Genomic DNA, 20324 nt, shown 5'->3' on the forward strand with positions numbered 1-20324 from the left:
CTTGTGATTTATTACTACTTGATGCGACCCGGTACACTTGCTGGTGAGTTTGTGTGGAATCGTCTTTCCCTCATCACCTCCTCTTGGATTCTTCTCAGTGTCACTTGGGAAGCAATAAGTGGATTTGGGGATTTGTTGAGATAGGTATTCCACTTGTGACTCAAGCTGCTTGATAATTTTTCCTTGACTTTTCATACTCGTCCTCACTTCCTCCTTGAATGTTTTGTTATCTTCAGACTCCTTGCAGAGGTTTTCAAGCATAGCGTCGATCTTGGAGAATCTATCATCAGATGGTAGGTTAGAGGTGGGATGTTGAGGCTTATTGGCTTGGGCTTGGTATGGTGGTTGAGAATAAGTGTTTTGTATGGTCTGATATGGTCTTTGGTTGGACTGTTCGTAAGTGGAGTTGTTGTAATGGTTTGGATTATGAGGTCTGTGGTTTTGGTTTTGGTTTGGTTGGTTTCCCCACCAAAAGTTTTTGTGGTTCTTCTAACCTAGGTTGTAAGTTTTGGAGTAAGGATCTGCTCTTGTCTTGCAGAATTTCCAATGTAGTTGACTTCTTCTTCCTCTATGTTTAGCTCTTCTGGTGCTGATGGTTGGGTATGGATTGCTGCTACTTGGCTTGCCTCCATCTTCTTTGTAAGATCCGCCAATTGCTTGGCAATTATCTTGTTCTAAGCCAAAATTACATCCATGTTGTTCAGCTCCATGACTCCTTTGTTGTTGCTTCTGTCTGAGGCATAAAAATACTCATTATCAGCCACTATCTCTATAACATCAATAGCTTCTTCAATGGTCTTCTTCTTGTTAAGGGAACCTCCAGATGAGTGGTCTACAGCTTTCTTTGATTCACGATTCAGCCCTTCATAAAAGATATGAATTTGCACCCACTCGTTAAACATATCAGGGGGATATTTCCTTGTCAAGTCTTTGAATCTCTCCCAAGCTTCATAAATAGTCTCACTCTCCTGCTGTCTGAATGTTTGAACCTCTGCTCTCAGCCTATTGACTCTTTGTGGAGGATAGAACCTTGCCAAGAATTTGTTAACTACATCTTCCCATGTTGTGAGGCTCTCCTTTGGAAATGATTCTATCCACTTGGATGCTTTAACCCTTGAGAGAAGGGGAATGAAAGCAGCCTGTAGGCATCAGGATGAACTTCATTTGATTTCACTGTGTCACAGATTCTTAAGAATGAAGTGAGATGTTGATTAGGATATTGTTGGGTGCTTGATAAACCATTATTTTATGATTTATATTGTGTTTAATTGAGTGGTTTTTATCAAGCCATTACCTACTTATTCATATGAATTGCATGATTTTATAATTCCTTCCTAGTATTATTTATGGTTGAAAACTTGCTTCCTAGAAACCTTTAATTAGTACATTTTAACTCTCCTTTATACTATTCGATGTCATGATCTGTGTGTTAAGTGTTTTAGGCTTCATAGGGCAGGAATGACTCAGAGAATGGAGAGTAAGCTTACAAAAATAGAAGGAACACAAGAAATTAAAGAGATGATCAGCGAACACTGACGCGAGCGCATAGCTCACGCGAGCGCGCGAAATGAAGAAATCTCAGCGACGCGAACGGGTACCTGAAGCAAACACGTTGATTGGAGTCTGCACGAATGACGCGAACACGTGGACGACGCGCTCGCGTGACAAGGGAAATCGCTAAATGACGCGAACACGTGGACGACACGTACGCGTGAATTGCGCAATCTGCAGAAATAACAGAATATGCTGGGGCGATTTTGGGCCGCGTTTTGACCCAGTTTTTGGCCCAGAAACACAAACTATAGCTAGGGAACATGCAGAGACTCAATACGCATCCACACACATTCAGATATATTGATATTAGGATTACTTTTAGTTTTAGATCTGAATCTAGATTAGCTTTACATTGATAGTTTATGCTTTTGCTTTGGATTTTGGATGTTGAAGAGTCATTACCTCTGTTGAACTTACTACTTTAGTTTGTTTCTTTATCCCTTTACTCTTTTCAGTTGATCATTGACCCTATTCAGATAAGTATGATGCATTTGGATTTATTAATATATAGAGTTACCTTTACTTTTAATTAATTGTTAATTCTCTATTTTATTTTATTTAATTTATTATGTCTTCTTATATTTTTATGAGTATTATATCCATGTCAATGGAGTAGATTTTCTACTTGACATGGGGGTTGATTAGAAGGAGACACTTGAGTTGGAATGCTCAAGTGCTTTGTTAAATTGGACATTATTGGCTAATTCTGTATCTACTAACGCTAGACCTTCCTAAGGGAGAGGACTAGGATTTGCGGATAAAAGTTAGCTCAATCACTTGACCTTCCTTTATTTAGTAAGGGTTAACTAAGTGAAAACAACAACCTCTTTACACTACACTAGAGAAGATTCCAACAAGGATAGAACTTTAAATTAATCATTTTCCCAGTCAAGGCCTTTTAATATCAATAATTATTCTTAGTTTATTTTCATTGCCTTAATTTACAATTATTTTAATTACTCATTATCCAACTCAATTTTTCTAGAAAATTTCTGATTAATAAATTAGCACTCTTTCCTGCAACTTGTTGGGAGACGACTGATAAACCACTATTTTATGGTTTATATTGTGTTTAATTGTGTAGTTTTATCATGATCCTGACCCGCTTATTCATTAAAATAGCATGCATTTATATTTTCTTCCTGAAATCATTACATGAGTGAAAACTGCTTCCTAGAGACTTTTAATTATACATTTTACTTCTCCTTTATTCCATTCAATGCCGTGATCTGTGTGTTAAGCATTTCAGGCTTTATAGGGCAAGAATGAGTTGGAGATTGGAAAGGAAGCCAGCAAAAATGGAAGGAACACAAGAAATTGAGGAGATGACCAGCGAGAAGCGACGCGGCCGCATGGACGACGCGACCGCGCGGAGAAGATCAAATCGCAGTGACGCGGCCGCATGGATGACACGACCACGCGAAATGGAAAAGCACGAGCGACGTGGAGGCGTGGACGACGCGCCCGCGTGGTGAAGCGAAACGCGAATGACGCGTCCACATGAGCGACGCGATCGCGTGGCGTGCGCGATCTACATAATTTGCAGAATCGCTGGGGGCGATTTTGGACCCTATTTTGACCCAATTTTCGGCCCAAAACAGCAGACTAGAGCCAGAGAACATGCAGAAAAACAGAGACAACATTCATTCTACACAGTTTTAGTTTTTAGATCTAGTTTTATTCCTCGTCTAGGTTTTCTCTCTACACATTCATAGTTCTTAGGATTTAATTTTCACTTACTTTTTTGGCATTGGAACACTGAGAAGAGTTATTACCTCATCAAGACTTCGTCATTCTAGTTCGTTTTCTTTACTTGGCTTCAGTCTTCCATGTTATTTGCTTTGTTAATTTTACCATTGGAATATTTTTAGGATTATTTAATACAAGGATCACCTTTATTTTAATTGGCTATTTCGATTTTTATTTACAATGTCTTCCTTTAATTCCCTTTTATATGCTATGAATTTTACATTCACAATGAGCGAGTAGTTCCCTAACTTGATGGGGAATTGTTTGAAAGGAACCCTTGAGTTGGAAGGCTTGAAAGAAAAATTGTAATTGGGTTTATGGTTGGATTGCCTCCTAATCACTAACACCAATCCCTTTTAATTAAGTGGATTGCAACTTTTGAACGGACGCAGCATTCCAACTTGTTTGACTTTCCTTTACCTAGTGAAGGATAACTAAACAGGATAACCTTCAATTGTCAATTAATCCTGAGAGCATTCCAACAATAATAGGGATTCCAACTAATCAATTCCCAGTCAAGGCTTTTATTTACACTATTCAAATTCACCAATTTAATTTCCTGTTTGCTCAATTCAACCCTTTTTGAAAACCTCTGATAAATAAAATATCACACTTTTCTACAACTCGTTGGGAGACGACCTTGGATTCATACTCCCAGTATCTTAATTTCAATTTTCTGTGACATCTTTCTAAATTGATAGGCAGATTTCTGGCAAATTAAGAACTATACTTGCAACGTATAAATTTTAACAATTTTTAATTCGCTAATTTCTGCCTGCATCAATTTTTGGCGCCGTTGCCGGGGAGTTGCAATAGAGTGCTAAAGTTATTAATTAGAATTTATTTATTTGCATTTTATTTTATTTTTCTACTATGAGCTGCATGTTTCTTTCGCTAGATGACGCGTTCACTTCCTGACCCATGCTTGCCAGTATTCGATCCTGAGATTGAAAGAACCATCTCACGATTAAGGCGAGCTCGGCATCGGTTAGTCCTCTCTGAGGGCGGATTTAAAATGCCATTTGAGGAAGAAACCAGCCCCCGTTCTACTGATTCGGTTGATTCACGTGCAGACGACATGGCAGAACCTACGAGAGTTACCATCTAGGAGGAAGGAGCCCCTGATTTTACAATGCAACCGTTTCAAGCGCATCACCCAGCAGTGGCTACATATTTCGAAATAAAGACTGCACTGCTCAATTTGATGCCCAAGTTTCATGGCTTACCTACTCAAGAGCCTATCAAGCACCTAAGAGATTTCCTGGCAGCCTGTTCTACTGTCAGGCGAGATGGTGCAGATGAAACTTCAATTCTGCTGAAAGCTTTCCCGTTTTCTCTTGAAGGAAGAGCAAGAGAATGGTACTACACTCAACCCCTAGCAAATGTATCCAACTGGGATACGCTCAGAAAAGAGTTTTTGGAGAAATTATTTCCATCTGAAGTTACTGTTAAGTTGAGGAAAGACATTTCCACGATTGTTCAAGATGACAACGAGACTCTCTTTGAATATTGGAAGCGCTTCAATAGTCTTCTGGAAGCATGCCCCCACCACATGATCGACAAGATAGTATTGCTCAGCTACATCACACAGGGTATGAGGCTCCAAGATAAGACCACATTGGAAAGTGCTAGTAATGGGTCTACGAAAAAGTACAAGACCTCTGATGAGGCATGGCAATTGATCAGCGACCTAGATGAATCTACTAGGAACCACAGACAGAAGCAAGGCCGTTCAGAAGCCGTTGCAGAAGTATCCTCTAGCAGAGAGACTGCTGCTCTGACTCAGAGTATCTGTGAAATGACTAACTTACTAAAGCAGATGCAATTGAATCAACAACAAGTTCAGCAAGCTCAACCTTCTCCAGCACAGCAAAGCCAACAGTTAGTCTCACAGAGAGTTTACGGAATTTGTGCTGATTATAGCCATTATACTGATGAATGCCCGCAACTCCAACAGGAAGACAACATGGTAGCATCCACTCATAACTTCTATGATCGCCCCAACCAAGGGTACAATCAAGGTGGAAATAATAACCATGGATGGCAGGACAATTCTAACCAGAATTGGAGGAACAACAATAACAGAGAAGGCAGAGATAATCAGGGAAATCAGAGGTGGAATAATAACAACAACAGGCAGCAGAACCAACCTTACAGAGCATCTCACCTGAGGCAGTCCCAAGAACCACAGAATACCCAATAGCAGACCTCTCAATTTACTCACCCTTCTTCATCTTCTAATGAAGAGTTACTAAAATTTTTTGAGCGAAGTCAACAGACCATGGAAAATAACATTAATGTCAGTCTGAATGGTCTGACCGCTACTTTGCAAGCTCTTGTCTCACAGATTGGATCAATGCAAAATTCCAATAACCAACCTTCATGTTCCACTGGAATTCCCTCTCAACCATTACCCAATCCGAAGGGGGACATTAATTCCGTCACCCTAAGGTCCGGAACCACACTGCAGGAGAGGAATCAGGATGAGCCAAGCCCACCAGAGCATGCCTCAGCTGAAGAGGTCATAGAAATAGAAGATGTTGAAGAGGAAGAGGACATACAGGACATAACTGAAAAAGAAGAAGCCCAACCACAGGAGGAAGCACCAAGAGGCGCAGACACTGCAGAAAACACCACTCCCATTCCATTTCCACAACTTACAAGGAAGCCCAGGAAGCAACTGGAACTCGATCCCAAAATAGTAGAAATATTCAAAAAGGTTGAGGTAACCGTTCCTCTTTTTGTATACATAAGGACAAAATTTATGAATTAGAAACTATTCCTTTAGGTAGTTCCATATCTGCTTTAATAGGAGGATTACCTGAGAAGTGTAGTGACCCAGGTCCTTGTATAGTTAGTTGTACTATTGGTGGAGTAGTAATTTATGATTGCATGTGTGATTTAGGAGCCTGTGTTAGTATAATGCCTTTGTCTATATATGATATTTTGAGGCTCCCTCCCTTAAAAAGGTCGGAAGCTCGTTTTGTGTTAGCAGATAAAAGCATTATTACAGTGGCTGGAGTTGCTGAAGATGTTTTAGTGAACATTAAAGGGCTTACATTCCCCACTGATTTTTATATCTTGGAGATGCCCCATAATGACTCAGATAAGCCATCATCAATCCTACTTGGAAGACCATTCATGAAGACATCAAAATTCAAATTGGATGCTTTTTCAGGAACATACTCTTTTGAAATAGATGGCCGCATAGTAATCTTCAATCTAAATGGAGTCATAAACAACCCTCTAGAAGATCATTCTATCTTCTAGTGTGATGTCATAGATGAAACTGTAGCTGAAGTTCACAAGGAAGAGTTAGAAGAGAACCACATTGGACAAGGTCCAAGTGTGGGGACCCTCTTGACTGACAATGAGGGCACCTCAGCATTTTCACAAGCTCCAGACAATCCAGAGCCTACCCATGATCAGAAGTTGGAACTGAAATCTCTTCCTCCACATCTCAAATATGCTTATCTTGAAGATGAACAGAAGTTCCCCGTTATCATTGCAAGGGAACTCACTTCCCAACAAGAAGAGCAGTTACTTGATGTACTGAGGAGGCATAAGAAAGTAATTGGGTGGAGTTTGGCAGACATAGTAGGCATCAACCCTCAAGTATGTAAGTACAGAATATTTTTAGAAGAGGGAGCAAGACCTGTCTGTCAACCCCAAAGAAGATTGAATCCCAATATCTTGGAAGTTGTCAAAAAGAAAGTGACCAGACTATTGGAAGCAGGTATCATCTATCCCATTTCAGACAGTGAATGGGTTAGCCCAGTACAAGTGGTGCCCAAGAAGTCTGGAGTCACTACAGTGAAGAATGAGCATGGAGAGCTCATAGCAACTAGAGTTCAGAATGCTTGGAGAGTCTGCATTGATTACAAGCGTCTCAACCAAGCTACCCGTAAGGATCACTATCCACTTCCATTCATTGATCAAATGCTGGATCGCCTGTCAGGTAAATCACATTATTGTTTTTTAGATGGTTACACAGGTTATTTCCAGATTCATATAGCTCCTGAGGACCAAGAAAAGACCACTTTTACATGTCCTTTTGGGACTTATGCTTACAAGAGAATGCCCTTTGGCTTGTGCAATGCACCAGCTACTTTCCAAAGGTGCATGATGAGTCTTTTCTCTGATCTTACTAAGGACTGTATGGAGGTTTTTATGGATGATTTTAGCGTTTATGGTGATTCTTTTAGCCTTTGCTTAGATGGATTATCTAGAGTATTAGATAGATGTGTTAATACAAACCTTTTATTGAATTTTGAAAAATGTCATTTTATGGTAAAACAAGGGATTGTATTAGGACATGTGGTATCTAATAATGGCATTTCTGTAGACCCAGCAAAGGTGAGTGTTATTTTTAGTTTATCTTACCCCTCTTCTGTGAGGTCGTTCCTTGGCCATGCAGGTTTTTACAGGAGATTTATTAAGGACTTTAGTAATGTAGCACTTCCCTTATCCAGATTACTACAGAAAGATATTGAGTTCGAATTCAGTGAAGATTGCAAGCAAGCGTTTGATAAGCTGAAGGCCGCCCTGACTCAAGCTCCAATTGAGAGAGGACCAGACTGGAGCCAGCCGTTTGAAATCATGTGCGATGCTTCCAACCATGCAGTAGGAGCAGCGCTGGCTCAGTGTGAAGGTAAGGATCCTTTTGTTATTGCTTATGCGTCTAAGACTTTAGACGCTGCCCAGTCCAATTATACTACTACTGAAAAAGAGCTTCTTGATATTGTTTTTGCTCTGGATAAATTCTGAGCTTATTTACTTGGTACTAGAGTAGTAGTGTATTCGGACCATGCAGCTTTAAAGTATCTATTATCTAAAAAGGAATCCAAACCAAGGCTCATACGTTGGATACTGCTATTACAAGAATTTGATTTAGAAATAAAGGATAGGAGTGGTAACCAGAATTCAGTGGCAGACCACTTGAGTCGCCTTGAGCACATTAAGGATGATTCTGCTCCTATAGATGATAATTTTCCATTTGATAACCTGCAAGCAGTATCTGAGGTATCTCCCTGGTATGCACCTGTAGCTAATTATCTAGTTAGCCGCACATTTCCTCCTAACTTTTCTAAGCATCAAAGAGACAAGCTGAAAAGCGACTCTAAATATTATATATGGGATGACCTATATTTATGGAGATGTGGCGATGATCAGGTAATTAGACGGTATGTGCCTCAATCAGAATTCCAGTCCATCTTAGAGGCCTGTCACTCATCTGAGAGTGGAGGACATTTTGGCCCTCAAAGGACTGCTAGAAAAATCTTGGACTGTGGATTCTGGTGGCCTACTCTTTTTAGAGACGCTGCTGAATTTTGTAAATCTAGCCCCCCATGCCAAAAATTTGGTAATATATCAAGGAGGGATGAGATGCCTCAACAAATTATACTTTTCTGTGAAATTTTTTATGTTTAGGGCATTGACTTCATGGGTCCATTTCCAAATTCTAATGGTTATTTCTATATATTATTAGCTGTGGACTACGTTTCCAAATGGGTGGAAGCAATTCCTACCCGCACTGATGATGCTAACACTGTTGTTTCCTTTGTGAGAAACCATATTATCTGTCGCTTTGGATCCCCACGAGCAATCGTGAGCGATCAAGGCACCCATTTTTGTAACAGGAGACTAACAGGACTAATGAAGAAGCATGGGATAATTCATAAGGTTGCAACAGCATACCATCCTCAGACCAATGGGGAAGCTGAGGTGTCAAATAGAGAGATAAAGCGTATTTTGCAGAAGATAGTCAAACCTCATAGAAAGGACTGGAGCACCAGGCTACAAGATGCACTCTGGGCATACAGAACAGCATACAAAACACCCATTGGGATGAGTCCGTTCCGTTTAGTTTATGGAAAAGCTTGTCATCTCCCTGTTGAGGTAGAGCACAAAGCCTTTTGGGCAGTCAAGGAGTGCAACATCGGGAGGAAGAACGCCGGAGCTGAAAGGTAGTTGCAACTACAAGAACTGGAAAGCCTTCTCCTAGAAGCTTATGAGAACTATAGACTATACAAGGAAAAGATGAAGGCTGCACATGATCAGCACATCAATAGGAAAGAGTTCTAATCTGGGAATTTAGTCCTTCTTTACAAATCTCGTCTGAGGCTCATGCCAGGCAAGTTGAGATCCAGATGGGAAGGTCCATACAGAGTAGAGAAGGCCGAACCATACGGAGTTTATCACCTAAGTCATCCTTCAAGTTCTGAACTTATCAAAGTTAATGGACAACGCCTGAAGTTATACCATGGCAAGAAGATGCAGAAAAATAAGAAGCTTGAGATCTTCCTCTTGGAAGATCCCCACATAGCAGAAGATTGAGCTAGTGGAGCGTCCAACTTACGGACGTTAAAGCAAAGTGCTAGGTGGAAGACAACCCACCATGGTATGATCGTTCTTTTCTCTATTTTTAGTTTTCTTATCCAATAACTCTTCTCTTTATTAGTATATTTCGTGCATCTGCATTTACATAATTAAAAAAAAAAATTGATTGCCACGCGACGCGACCACATCAGCGACGCGTCCGCGTCGCAAGGAGAGGGGAGAAAAATAAAAAACGAACAGAGAGTCATGCTGGAGCATGGCTGGAGGAGTGCAGTGGCACAAATCAGCCCACGCGACTGCGTCGCTGACGCGTCCGCGTCGTATGGGCATAATGGCCTCTGACGTGACCGCGTGCCCTGATTTTCGACGTAGAAAGGGTGCACAGCTAAAAGTTGTGCTAGAGTGGTGCTGGACTGGCGCTGGACGCGCAATCCCCCTCACGCGACCGTGTGCCCCACGTGGCCGTGTCGTACCCCATAAACTGCCCACTCACGCGATCGCATGCCCCACGCGATCGCGTAACCTAAAATTTGGCATTTAATGATTTTAAACAAAGAGTTATGTGAGTGCGAGGCAACCCTCGCGCCACTGGCACAAACTGGGTCACGCGACCGCGTGACCGACGCTACCGCGTCCCTCACCTTAAGCGCAAGTCGCGCGACCGCGTGCCCCATGCGATCGCGTCGCTTGCACCGCACAACTCAACCTAATTTTACCAATTATCATATCTTTTTCTTCTCCAAATCCTAATTTTCCTTTTTCCCTCCTTATTTCTTCCTCCCCCCTTCTTCCTTCTATCTCACCTTTCACTCTCTCTCCCTCACCTCCATTAACAAGGTTTTATTTTTTATGCCAGGGCATCTTGGCCAGTTTCACTGACCTTTTCTTTACTGTTTTTAGGTTAGTTTCATGCATTTCTTTAGGAAATAAGCTAGTTTTGGGTAGATATTCACTTATGCCTTGATTCAAGCATGCATTGTGCAATTTACATAATTTTATTAGGATTTTGAATAAGTTTGGTGAAAAATATTATGTTGCATTACTCATGACTTGGACTAGAGCTTTGATGCACTTTATTGCTTGATTTCAGGACCAAAAGGAAGCAAGAAAAGGGGAGTTAACTTGCAAGGTTAATGAGAAAACCAAGCCCAAATAAAGAAAGGAACTGCTTCAAACTCAAGATCCAAAGGCCCAAGACTTGAAGAATCACACTAGAAGCTGAGAAGAGTAGTATATATAGGAGTAGCATTGAATTGAGAAAGAGTTCTGGAGGCTGGGAAAAGGAGAACTACTCTCTGTATTTTACTTTCTTTGCAATTTATAGTTTTATGATGTATTCTCTATCTTTGTTTTCATTTTCAAGAGCTATGAACAACTAAACCCCTTTCATTGGGTTAGGGAGCTCTGTTGTAATTTGATGGATCAATACTAATTTTCATTATTCTTCTTCTATCTTTCCTCTTGATTTTACTTGAAAGCTTTCGATCTTCATCCAATTGAGTAGTTATCTTGGAAGAGAAGCTATTCAAACTTGGATCTCTTTTGAACCTTGAAAGAGGAATGAAGAGATCAAGCTAGAAATGCTTTCTCATGCTGGACCAAATTCGGTTTGGATGGGTATGTGACTATAACCCTCTCAATACTTGATTTGGGAAATACATGTGGTATAATCAGTGACCATACTTCATCTCTTCTCATGAGCAATTGACCAAGGAATTGGCTATTGATCAAGATTTGAGAGATTGAATTGCAAGAAATTGTAATTCAATCACTTAAGATTGCCAAGGAGATCAATGAGTGCATTGATTGAGGAAGAGATGAAAATGAACTTGATCCGGAGAATTGCAACATCTCCTAAGCCCAATGAACTCCCCATCTCTGATCTTACCCATTCTCTTTAATTTCTGCCATTTACTTTCATGAGCAAATCCCCCATTCCCATTTACAATTCTGCAATTTATTTTCAGTCATTTACTTCCAGTCCTTTAATTCTAGCATTTACTTTTCTGTTATTTACATTCCCGCCATTTTATTTTCTGCAACTCTCAACCCAAATTCTGGATTCGCTCAACTAGAACATTCTTCTCATTAAAGTTGCTTGATCAATCAATCCCTGTGGGATTTGACCTCACTCTATTGTGAGTTTTTACTTGACGACAAATTCGGTACACTTGCCGAAGGGAGATTTGTTGAGAGACAAGTTTTTCGCGCATCAAGTTTATGGCGCCGTTGCCGGGGATTGATTGTGCATCAACAATGATTAAATTGGAAGATCACTAGATTGATCATTTTTATTTTGTGCATTTCATTTTTCTGTTTGAGTGATTTACTTTTTGTTTTAGTTAAACTTCTTCCCTTCCCCCTCTATTCTTTTGTTTTTCTTTATTATTTTCAATTCTGTTTGCTAACCCACTAACTGTTTGATATATTGCATCACCCACAACTAACAGCAATTCTGACACAAATACTGTCTGCACCTATTTTCTTTGCTTGCACTTGTTGGTTGTATGACACGGAGAAGAAGCGGGGCTTCAACTTCCTTTGATTCTGAACCTGAGAGAACCTTCCTTAGACTAAGGAGGGAGGCAAAAGAAAAACGTGTAGTTGGTGCTGAAGAAGAGGAGGAACACTTTGAGGAATACTTTGAACCTAACATGGAAGAAAACATGGAAAATCATCATGAAGAAGAGACTCACAACCATGGCAGAGGAGGTGGAGCAAATCATGCTGGGGAGGATAGAAGAGTTTTGGGCTCTTACATCAATCCAAACCCAGGCAATTGTGGAAGTAGCATCCAAAAGCCAACAATCCATGCCAACAACTTTGAACTTAAACCACAGCTCATCACCCTTGTTCAGAACAACTATTCGTTTGGAGGAGGTGTTCAAGAAGACCCCAATCAACATTTGACCACCTTCCTGAGAATATGTGACACAGTAAAATCTAATGGTGTTCATCCTGACACCTATAGACTGCTCTTATTTCCCTTCTCACTCAGGGACAAGGCAGCCAAGTGGCTGGAATCCTTCCCAAGGGAGAGCTTGACAACTTGGGAGGATGTGGTGAACAAATTCTTAGCAAGATTCTACCCTTCTCAATGAATCAATAGGCTGAGAGCTGAGGTTCAAACTTTCAGGCAACAAGATGGTGAGACTCCGTATGAAGCATGGGAGAGGTTCAAGGACTTAACAAGGAGGTGTCCACCTGACATGTTCAACGAATGGGTCCAGCTGCACATCTTCTATGAAGGGCTCTCTTATGAGTCAAAGAAGGCCGTAGACCATTCATCTGGAGGATCCTTGAACAAGAAGAAGACCATTGAGGAAGCCATAGATGTTATTGAAACAGTAGTAGAAAACGACTACTTCTATGCTTCCAAAAGAGGGAACACAAGAGGAGTGATGGAGCTAAACAATGTAGATGCTCTGTTGGCCCAAAATAATCTCATTACCCAGCAGCTGGCTGACCTCACCAAGAAGATGTAGAGGAACCAAGTAGCAGCAATCTCATCTTCATCAACAATCCAAGAAGGAGTGAATGAAGAAGCAGAGGGGAGTCAGGAGCAAGCCAACTACATTGGGAATTCACCAAGGAAAAACTATGATCCATACTCCAAGACATACAACCCTGGATGGAGAAACCACCCAAACTTTGGGTGGGGAAGTAAACAAGATCAAAACCAAGACCAGAGGAATCTCAACACCCCCACAACAACACTTTTCCACACACTTATCAAAGCCAAAACAGCACATCTGCTCCGAACCACTCATCAATTGATGACAAGCTCTCTAAGATCGAAACCTTCATTGAAGAAATATGCAGAGACATTCAAGATAGTAAAGCATTCAGAGAGGAAGTACAATCAAACATGCAGAATCAAAATGCTGCCATCACAAAACTGGAAACACAAATCAGCTATCTGTTTAAGCAGCTTCCGAACCACAATTTTTGCTATGATGCCCATTCAAGCAAAAGGGAGGAGTGTCAAGCTATCACACTTAGAAGTGGGAAGGAACTGAAGGAACATCCCCAAAAACCACAAGAAGAAGGCTCAAATGAAAAGGGAGAAGAGCAAGATGGAATGCAACCCCCACGCCAAGTCTGCAGAAAGAAAAAAAGATACCCCAACTGAACATCTCAAGAGCTCCATACCCCCAGCTATTGAAGAAAAAGGAAGATGACAACCAGTTCTTGAGATTTTTGGAAATCTTCAAAAAGCTACAAATCAACAGACCATTTGCTGAAGCCATAGAACAAATGCCACTTTATGCCAAGTTTTTGAAGGAGCTAATGACTAAGAAGCGAAGCTGGAAGAACAACGAGACTGTGATACTAACTGAAGAGTGCAGTGCTATCATTCAGCATAAACTACCTCAGAAACTGAAGGATCCTGGGAGTTTTCAGATCCCTTGCATTATAGGAGAAATCACAGTAGAAAAGGCTCTTTGTGACTTAGGGGCCAGCATCAATTTGATGTCAGAAGCTATGATGAGAAAGATGAAAATTGAGGAGGCTAAACCAACAAAAATGGCTCTACAACTGGCAGACCGGTCGTTCAAATTCCCTCACGGGATAGTAGAGGATTTGCTAGTAAAAGTAGGAGATTTCATATTCCCAGCAGATTTTGTGGTGCTGGACATGCAGGAAGACGCCAAGACCTCCATCATCTTGGGAAGCCCATTCTTGGCCACTGCTGGAGCTGTCATTGATGTTCAGAAGGGTGACCTCACCCTGAGGTTACACAATGAAAAGATGACATTCAATGTGTTCAAGGCCATGAGTTATCCACCGGAACAATTGGGGGAATGCATGAGGGTAGATGCACTTGAGGATGAAGTGGAGGAGAATTTTGAAGAAGATGAACCTGAAGAGAACGAGAGATTGGTGGAGGAAGAATCTGAATCAAGTGAAGAGGTAGCTACAGCAGAAATACCTATACCAGATGCACCAAAGGAAGGGAACGAAAAATCAAAAGCACCCAAACCTGAACTCAAAGCATTGCCACCCACTCTCAAATATGCATATCTAGGAGAAAATGAAAACTACCCAGTGATCATAAATTCATCCCTCCCCCAAGATCAAGAGGATGAACTACTCAAGGTGCTGCGGGAGCATAAGGATGCCATTGGATGGACCCTTGCTGACTTGAAGGGAATCAGTTCAGCCATATGCATGCATAAAATACTGTTGGAAGATGATGCCAAGCCATCAATTCAATCCCAAAGAAGGCTGAACCCAATCATGAAGGAAGTGGTACAGAAAGAGGTTATGAAGCTTTGGCAAGGAGGGGTCATATACCCAATTTCGGACAGCCCTTGGGTTAGCCCCATACATGTTGTGCCAAAGAAGGGAGGGATCACTGTGGTTACCAATGAAAAGAACGAGCTCATACCTACAAGGACCGTCACAGGATGGCGGATGTACATAGACTACAGGAAACTCAATGAGGCTACACGAAAGGACCATTTTTCCCTTCCATTCATGGATCAGATGTTGGAAAGACTTGCAAGGCACGCATATTATTGTTTTCTCGACGGTTATTCAGGATATAACCAAATAGTGGTTGATCCAATAGACCAAGAGAAAACCTTATTTATCTGTCCGTATGGAGTGTTTGCCTATAGGCGCATGCCATTTGGATTATGTAATGCCCCTGCAACTTTCTAATGCTGCATGCTTTCTATCTTTTCAGATATGATAGAAAAATTCATTGAAGTTTTTATGGATGATTTCTCGGTATTTGGAGATTCTTTTCCTAGTTGCCTACATCACCTCGCCTTGGTATTGAAAAGATGCCAAGAGACCAATTTGGTCTTAAACTGGGAAAAATGCCACTTCATCGTGACAGGAGGAATAGTCCTTGGTCACAAGGTCTCTCACCAAGGCATTGAGGTTGATAGAGCTAAAGTAGAACTTATTGAAAAACTACCCCCACCCAGTGATGTCAAGGTAATTAGAAGTTTTTTAGGGCATGCTGGTTTTTACAGAAGGTTCATTAAAGATTTTTCAAAGATAGCCAAGCCCTTAAGCAATCTCCTTGTATCTGATACACCATTCATCTTTGATGAAACATGCATGCTAGCTTTTGCACATTTGAAAATGAGGTTATCCTCTGCTCCTATCATTTCCCCACCTGATTGGAACCTACCATTTGAATTGATGTGCGATGCATCTGATTTTGCAGTTGGGGCAGTGTTAGGACAAAGGAAAGATAACCTAGTTCGTGTGACATACTATGCTAGCAAAGTCCTTAATGAAACTCAAAGAAATTATACCACTACTGAAAAGGAGTTGCTAGCAATAGTTTTTGCATTTGACAAATTTAGATCATACCTCATTGGTGCTGAAGTGATTATTTTTACAGATCACACAGCACTTAAATATTTGTTTGCCAAGCAAGAATCAAAGCCAAGACTAATAAGGTGGATCTTACTGTTGCAGGAATTTGATATTGAAATCAGAGACAAGAAAGGAGTGGAGAACAAAGTGGCAGATCACCTATCCAGAATCCCTCATGATCAAGGTGGAAAGAATGATACAAATGTGAACGAGCTCTTCCCTGATGAGCAATTGATGATAGTTCACAAAGCACCATGGTTTGCAGATATTGCAAATTTCAAGGCAACTGGGGCATTACCCCCAGGGATCAATAAACATCAAAAGAGGAAGCTCAGGAATGATGCAAAATACTTTGTCTGGGATGAGCCATATCTCTTCAAGAAATGTTCAGATGGAATTCTTAGAAGATGTGTTTCGGAAGAAGAAGGGAGAGAAGTCCTGTGGAACTGCCACGGTTCATGCTATGGCGGGCACTTTGGAGGGGACAGAACTGCAGCAAAGGTGTTACAAAGCAGATTCTTTTGGCCCACCCTTTTCAAGGATGCCAAGGAACTAGTAAAAAGCTGCAATGAAAGCCAAAGATCTGGAAACCTGCCCAAAAGAAACGCCATGCCACAAAATTTCATCTTGGAACTGGAACTGTTTGATGTGTGGGGAATTGATTTCATGGGACCATTACCAACCTCATATGCAAACAAGTACATCCTGGTAGCAGTGGATTATGTTTCCAAATGGGTAGAGGATATTGCAACCCCAACTAATGATAACAAGGTAGTCATGAACTTCCTCAGGAAGAATATCTTTAGCCGGTTTGGAGTCCCAAGAGCTCTCATCAGTGATGGAGGGAGCCACTTTTGTAACAAACCACTAGAAGCTTTCCTCTTACGATATGGGGTAAAACACAAAGTAGCCACACCTTACCATCCTCAAACAAGTGGGCAAACTGAGATATCCAACAGAGAGCTGAAGAGGATCCTGGAAAAGACTGTGGGCGCATCTAGAAAGGATTGGTCAAAGAAGTTGGATGATGCTCTTTGGGCATACAGAACAGCATTCAAAACTCCACTTGGAATGTCTCCATATCAACTAGTCTATGGGAAGGCTTGTCACTTACCACTGGAGCTGGAACACAAAGCTCTTTGGGCTATCAAGATACTAAATTTTGACAGTATTGCTGCTGGTGCAAAAAGGATCTTGCAGCTGCAAGAGATGGAGGAATTCAGGTCACAAGCCTATGAAAATACTAAGATGTATAAAGAAAAGGCAAAGAGAAAACATGACATGCATCTGGCACCTAGGAGTTTCGAAAAAGGGCAGCAAGTACTCCTTTACAATTCTAAATTAAGGCTGTTCCCAGGAAAACTCAAGTCAAGGTGGTTCGGACCTTTCATGGTTACAAAAGTATCACCATATGGCCACATCGAAATCACGGATGAAGGTTCGGAGAGGACTTTTACAGTGAATGGACAAAGACTTAAGCATTACCTGGGCAACATGGGGGAAAACCCCAGAGTAAAGTACCATCTCAAGTGATTAAGGACTCGTCGAGCTAGCGACAATAAAAGAGCGCTCTGTTGGGAGGCAACCCAACCTCAGGTAGTTTCACTTTCATCTTTATTTCAATAAAAATCACAAGTTGTTTCCCCTGTATTGTAAGGAGCTAAGTTTGGTGTTCCACACCAGAACAATCCAAGAGTGATAGTGTAGTTCTAAATTTGGTGTTCCACTAAAGGACATTGGTTAGAATTACACTCTACTTCAAAAGAACATTGCTAGCTCCATCCAATCAAGAGAAACCACTTAGATGTAATTAGACTATAGGTGATCATTGCTTTGTTGATAACAAGATATGAGGGTCTCTGCATATATGCAATGTTTTGTACTGGGCAAAGAACTAAGTTTGGTGTTCACACACCAAATTGAGTTCAAAAGGCACAAGCATACATGTAAGCTAACTATGTCTCAAGTGCTTTGGAACAAGCAACTTCCAGTAACCTTGCAGGAATCTTATAAGGAAATGGTGCACCTTCACCCAAAGAAGCGAGGCAGCAAAAACTAGGATGATGACAAAGAGAGAGGGGGACAAGAGATCATCACCCGAAGGTTGTATTGTTATCTAATTCCATTGTACTCAGAATTGTTGAAAGTTGGAAGTTCGAATGCACTTTTGATTTGTAGTTACTCATAGTTGAACCCTTTTTAAATTCTGTCTTTTAAGTTCTGAATAGGTCTATGTGCACTAGTCTTTATGTTACTGCACCATCACTTAACTTTCTTGTAAGCTTGTCCCTTTAAATCAAATGAAGAAGAGAATGTTTATGTTTTTAAAAGACCATAGTAGAGTTCATAATGTGGAAGTGCATTCATGAATCTTTGGGGTAGTCATAAGTTAGCTAAGTTGGTTCAACCACAAGGCTGGGATGACAATTATCTGGCCTGAATACTTTGCTTTGGATACACTCATGAGACTAAGTTAATAACAAGATCCTAATAAGAGAAAAGGGAAAGAACAATGGAAGTGAAAAACAAAAGAAAAAGAGTAAGCAATAAGGCTAGGCATCAATGGTTTTAATCTTGAGGCAAGTGTCTGTGGTGCTCCTGTGTGAGGGATCTACTTGGATGAATAAGCTCTTAGGGGTGCCTTATCACTTGGTAACTTGGGTTAACTAACCCGGGATTATCAGCTGAAAGTCCACTATCAAGAGTAACCCTCACTACAGAACACTTAGTAACCCAAAGAGGTGCTGGACACCAAGGTCTCAAGAAAAGAAAATAAATAAACTATATGCCTGTAGTGTGTATGTATGGGGGAGAGACTTGAGGGAGTAAGTCCTTAGGGGTGCTTCAACACCTAGCACCTTGAACCAACTGGTTCGGGAGTGTTGGCTGAAAACTTATCTTAAAGAGTTGCCCCCTTACAGAGCACTTAGCCTGAAGAACACAAATAACCCTTGAAATGACAACAAAAGGATCAATGCATAAAAGTCTCATGGGATATAAACAAAGTGGGTGTTTTAGGACATGATAAAGGTCTGAAAGCCAGTAATGGAATGAACCTAAGTTGCTATGCATGAAACCACCATAAAATCAGTAACATGACTTCCACAAGAATGACTCATTCCTCTGGATACTCCATTCATCATTCTCTTGTTCCAGTACTTGCTTAGGGACAATCAAGCTTTAAGTTTGGTGTTGTGATGCCAGGGCATCTTGGCCAGTTTCTCTGACCTTTTCTTTACTGTTATTAGGTTAGTTTCATGCATTTCTTTAGGAAATAAGCTAGTTTTGGGTAGATATTCACTTATGCCTTGATTCAAGCATACATTGTGCAATTTACATAATTTCATGAGGATTTTGCATAAGTTTGGTGACAAATATTATGTTGCATTACTCATGACTTGGACTAGAGCTTTGATGCACTTTATTGCTTGATTTCAGGACCAAAAGGAAGCAAGAAAAGGGGAGTTAACTTGCAAGGTTAACGAGAAAACCAAGCCCAAATAAAGAAAGGAACTGCTTCAAACTCAAGATCCAAAGGCCCAAGACTTGAAGAATCACACTAGAAGCTGAGAAGAGTAGTATATATAGGAGTAGCTTTGAATTGAGAAAGAGTTCTGGAGGCTGGGAAAAGGAGAACTACTCTCTGTATTTTACTTTCTTTGCAATTTCTAGTTTTATGATGTATTCTCCATCTTTGTTTTCATTTTCAAGAGCTATGAACAACTAAAGCCCTTTCATTGGGTTAAGGAGCTCTGTTGTAATTTGATGGATCAATACTAATTTTCATTATTCTTCTTCTATCTTTCCTCTTGATTTTACTTGAAAGCTTTCGATCTTCATCCAATTGAGTAGTTATCTTGGAAGAGAAGCTATTTAAACTTGGATCTCTTTTGAACCTTGAAAGAGGAATGAAGAGATCAAGCTAGAAATGCTTTCTCATGCTGGACCAAATTCGGTTTGGATGGGTATGTGACTATAACCCTCTCAATACTTGATTTGGGAAATGCATGTGGTATAATCAGTGACCATACTTCATCTCTTCTCATGAGCAATTGACCAAGGAATTGGCTATTGATCAAGATTTGAGAGATTGAATTGCAAGAAATTGTAATTCAATCACTTAAGATTGCCAAGGAAATCAATGAGTGCATTGATTGAGGAAGAGATGAAAATGAACTTGATCCGGAGAATTGCAACATCTCCTAAGCCCAATGAACTCCCCATCTCTGATCTTACCCATTCTCTTTAATTTCTGCCATTTACTTTCATGAGCAAATCCCCCATTCCCATTTACAATTCTGCAATTTATTTTCAGTCATTTACTTCCAGTCCTTTAATTCTAG

The 20324-nt window shown here is 40.7% G+C and overlaps 1 non-coding gene across 1 annotated transcript; it reads right to left on the bottom strand.

Moving 5' to 3' along the window:
* Window positions 1-12749: 12749 nt before the first annotated feature.
* Window positions 12750-12853, bottom strand: LOC148548743 (small nucleolar RNA R71). The gene has a single exon (XR_015898806.1). It is a non-coding gene; the product is annotated as a small nucleolar RNA R71 (small nucleolar RNA).
* Between the last annotated feature and the right edge of the window lie 7471 nt (window positions 12854-20324).

This window comes from Arachis ipaensis, chromosome B8 (assembly GCF_059453495.1).
Source record: "Arachis ipaensis isolate K30076 ecotype BB chromosome B8, ASM5945349v1, whole genome shotgun sequence".
NCBI classification, from domain to species: domain Eukaryota; kingdom Viridiplantae; phylum Streptophyta; class Magnoliopsida; order Fabales; family Fabaceae; genus Arachis; species Arachis ipaensis.